At 37.0% G+C, this 4,837-nt stretch overlaps 1 non-coding gene across 1 annotated transcript; it reads left to right on the top strand.

Moving 5' to 3' along the window:
• Positions 1-917: 917 nt before the first annotated feature.
• On the top strand, positions 918-1,034 carry LOC136745727 (U5 spliceosomal RNA). The gene has a single exon (XR_010816160.1). It is a non-coding gene; the product is annotated as a U5 spliceosomal RNA (small nuclear RNA).
• Positions 1,035-4,837: the final 3,803 nt, after the last annotated feature.

The following is a 4,837-nucleotide window of genomic DNA, read 5'->3' as shown; positions in this document are numbered from 1 at the left end:
CAAAATCAAGCTCTTTGCCATCAACTCAACTCGCCGTGTTTGGAGGAGGAGGAATGACCCCAAGAACACCATTCCCACCATCAAACATGGAGGTGGAAACATTATGCTTTGGGGCTGTTTTTCTGCTAAGGGGACAGGACAACTGCACCGCATCAAAGGGACGATGGACGGGGCCATGTACCGTCAAATCATGGGTGAGAACCTCCTTCCCTAAGCCAGGGCATTGAAAATGGGTCAAATACTTATTTCCCTCATTAACATGCAAATCAATGTATAACTTTTTTGAAATGCATTTTTCTGGATTTTTTGGCTGTTATTCTGTCTCTCACTGCTAAAATACACCTACCATTAAAATTATAGACTGATCATTTCTTTGTCAGTGGGCAAACGTACAAAATCAGCAGGGGATCAATTACTTTTTTCCCCCACTGTACATACATATATATGGAAAAGAAACATTACAAGTATAAATCACAATAAGATGTAATAAAGTACAGATAAACAAAGTGTAATAAAATGTGATCTGTTTTAAAATGCAGGGACGTCACTGGAAAAGATGATGTCTGGATGGCAGCATATGTTGCTCCAAAATGTGTACATCTCTTCTGCAAAAATGGTGCCCTCACAGATGTGCGAGTTACATGACAGACAGACAGACAGACACTCACACACACTGTCACACCCACACACACACTTTCACAGAGAGACATATACACACACACACACACACACACACACTTTCACACAGAGACAGGCACACACACGTACAGACACACACACACATACATACATACATATGGAAAAGAAACAATACTTTTATAAATCACAATAAGATGTAATAAAGTACAGAAAAACTAAATGTAAGAAAATGTGATCTTTAATACACACAAATATGTATGGCTGGTCGGATGCGTCTTGGACTCGGGTTCCTCTTCATTACGTATAACGCTTTTGCCTTTTGCTAAAGCTTTCCGTGGAGGGGATCGTGGGTGAGTTTGTACCATTCTTGGGGGGCTCTGCCTTGTTGGGCGGAGCTGTGATCCAGGTGAACAGCAGATCGGGCATAGGTGGGCATGTGGGCAGAGGAGTAGGAAGGCCGGTCAAGCAAATAAGCTTGCTAAGGTACGCAGCAGCAGCAAGCAGCCCCCCCATCCAGCCAGCCAGCCAGTCTGGCTGGCAGTGACTGAGTGGTTGACAGACGGCAAGCAACGGAATGTACGTGCTCTGTGATGTCATAGCAGTCAGCTGAGAGAGGCTCGTGATGTCATCGCTGAGCTGGCTGGCTGGCTGGCTCTGTGTGTGTGTGTGTCTGTGTCTGTCTGTTTTTCTGTTTGTCAGTCTGTCTGTCTGTCTCTCTCTCTCTCTCTCTCTCTCTCTCTCTCTCTCCCTCTCAATTCAATTCATTTGTATTGTCAAAGCAATTGGACATACATACATACATACATACATATATGTAGCGTAAGGTACACTTATACATTTCAATTAAAGAAGTGAATTCATAGTATCACCTTATCACGAATCCTGGAGTCTTGTAGAACTCAATTTCTGTAATAATTGGACGCAGACACCAATTCCAAAGATATAAATTGTCAAATTTATTTAAAAACAAAGACTAAATGTATCACTACACTAATTATACAAAAGGGAAAAACTAATTAAAATTCAACTCTAGATCAACAAATCAAAGACAAATCACTTCCGTGACCAAATCAAAGACCATGGGATCCCATAGGATAACACACAAATCGTTAAACAAAAAAGGTTATAAACACATTGACTACAATACCGGTTAGTAATTCTAGGAATCACTAAGAAACAGTTGAAAGTGCTAAATTGCAGTTTCAGAAGATGAAAAAAAACTGTAACTGATGGGATATGTAGTACTTTATACTCGAGTGGTCTATGCGATTACACCCTGTTGGTGTTATTAAGAACGCCAAGTACCAGAATGCAGAGCGGGACTGTCTTTTGTGCCGTGACTTGTCGGGGGAAAAAGGCGCAGAAAAAACGGACGAGAAGGTGAAGGTAGTATGGCGGTGATGCACGCGTTGGTGAAGTGGGAAAGCGGGGTCGACAAAGACTCTTACAGCGTGATTCCCACTGCTTGCTTTCGCAATTTTGATTTATTCAGCATTGCTGATGATGACGAAGAGACGACTCGAAACTTCAGAGCAGAGTGGAGAGACACGAACAAACCTCCAAAAGGTGGATGGCCTGTCCATGAAGCGCAGATCATTATGACTGGTAACAATGTTTATTTAAAAAAAAAACATTAAAGTCTTTACATGCTATTTGATATATACAATCACAGTATATTTGAAATGAATGTTTAAGTTATTAATGTGTTGTACTTCTAACATACTCTTATAACATGGTAGGTGGTGGTGAGGGCGCTAAAAACTCGTCATACTTGACTGGCATTTGTAAGAACGATTTATTGTGTGTTGTGCTTTACAATAAAATCCCCCAAATCACAAAATAAATTAAACCAGATATAATTTAACTTCCGTTTTGATTCAGCGTTGGCTGTTCATCTTAATTTGTATGGTCAAAGCACAGTATTTTTATGACAAATAAATATAATCCCCAAATATCTGTGGACATAATGCAGGGTTTTATTTATTTTATTTTTATTTTAGGAAAAGAAGGCGAACTAAGAAGAAAACTTAATGACCTAACAAAAATGCCCTGTCCTAAAATGAAGAGAGTACCTAAACCAAACAAAAAACTTCAAATTTCAGATGATAGTGACCTTGATGAACCACAGTTACCGGTGAGATAATTACTGCAAATATTAAATAAATGTATTGCAGGATTGTTTTTTTTTAATCATATTCATATATATATATATTTTCATTTTAAACTCTTTTCCTCTCTGAATACAGCACAAAATAAGAAAGAAAACCGATGGAGCTTCAAGAATTAGATCCCGTCATATTCTACAGACATTTAAAGAGTCCAGTGAAGTTGAGCTACAGCAAAAAGTTAAGCAGCTCGAAAAGGAAAACACAAGACTTAAAAATGAAAACCAATGTCTTCGAAACCGTATGGTTGATGGTAAGTTTTTTTATTTATAGCAAATAATTCCTTACCTTGATAAATGTTATTCTTCAGTAATTTAGATTCCAGAGTAATGTATTATAGTTGATCATACTGAAGTAATCTAGAACCACAATACAGACTCTTAATGTGCACTGTCTAATAGTTTAATAATACTGATTATTAAATAAAGTTTTTCAACATAACTTCATAATCCTACATTAATGACTATATGCATTACATTAGACCTGGTAATTCTTGTATTTTATCTCTTTTATTTTTTTCGTAGCTAATGTTAATGACCCACAAAAAGGTCAGTTTGCCAATAACATAGAGCAAGTCTCTCAAGTATAATTGCAGGCATTGATGGTTTTGTTTTCACTTTGTATTAAATATATTACTAGAAATGATTATCATTTAATACTAAGGTTTTTTTCTCCAGAGATTCCAGACCTTTTGGACAATCTGAAAAAAATTGTAACAAAAGCCACATTTATCAGCGATGAAGACAAAAGTGTGTCACCATCAAGTGGTTCTGACAGCCCCACAGCAAATTGTTCTGAATCTGACAAAGAATCACCAAAACAGGTATAACACTCTTGGTCTACAATATTACAAAGACAAGGTAAAAATATATATATTGAAAACAAATATTGGTTGTAAACAATCTAATGATGCTACATTATCAGTTATATTCATAGTTATAGTTGATAATAAGAATGTAATTGAATTATGGGTGTCACAGATTCACTGACTTTATTATGTCTGTAAATTAATAAACTTAGAATTGAGACATACTGTGGTCTTTAATAACACATTTCTGTAACAAAATCACAGCCTTACTGATAATGTATTCCACTTAACATAATATAAGAATAGTTTGGGGATAAACTTGTTTTTTATTTACCATTGTCTTTTAGGTGGAAATATTCCCAGGCACTGGAGTTTACATTGACAAACTGTCCTGGATCCTTGCAGAGAGGTGCAGCACGAATACGTCATATGCAAGAACCCTGACGGTTGCTGTCTTTGACTTTCCAACATTATTAAAGAGCAATCTTCGTGGTGGTGGCAGCAAGAGAGATCCAACTTCGGAGAAAAAGACACCTCTGGATCGCTTAAAGGTGGAAGCCATATATGGTATGTAAATGCTGTTGTACAAAATTTCTAACTCTCCTTTTTAACTGTATAGAACACAAAGGGTTAGCATTTGAAATGTTCCTTTGGCCTTTGTTTTAGTTTCAGAGACTAGAGTTAATTTATTAATAAATAATAATACCTTACATGTAGCAGCTGGAAAGATCCCAAAGTGCTCTACAGACTCACTTCACCCACCACCCTCTGGGGTGCAGCCATTTTGTACCAGCAGATTACTACACAGCAGTAAAGGTGGAGTCATAACAAATTTGTTAGACCTGATTGAGGGAAGCCTGACTTAGAATTCAGCCACGTCACTCTTTCAACAACACCTTGTAAATCACCTTGGATTAATGCTTCAGACATATTAATACATAATAATAATGAATAGTGCCATGGGATCCTTGACAATATAAACTTTCATGTCTCATTTAAATTTGACTTTTGAGCAAATACTTCACATTTCAGTCCAGTTGTGCCACATCAATGTAATGCTTAAGCAAGGTATTAATGGAGAAAAGACTGCCTTTGCATAGCTGCTTCGCCAAGTACAGATTTTACTATGAACTAGTGTAAGACAAGTTTAAGAGCATACACCAAAACATTTAAATACACCCACACACAAAAATGTTGATTTACTGTGGCAATATGTAACTAATGA

This window comes from Amia ocellicauda, unplaced genomic scaffold (genome assembly GCF_036373705.1).
Source record: "Amia ocellicauda isolate fAmiCal2 unplaced genomic scaffold, fAmiCal2.hap1 HAP1_SCAFFOLD_92, whole genome shotgun sequence".
NCBI classification, from domain to species: Eukaryota; Metazoa; Chordata; class Actinopteri; order Amiiformes; family Amiidae; genus Amia; species Amia ocellicauda.
This window is presented reverse-complemented; position numbering and strand designations above follow the sequence as displayed.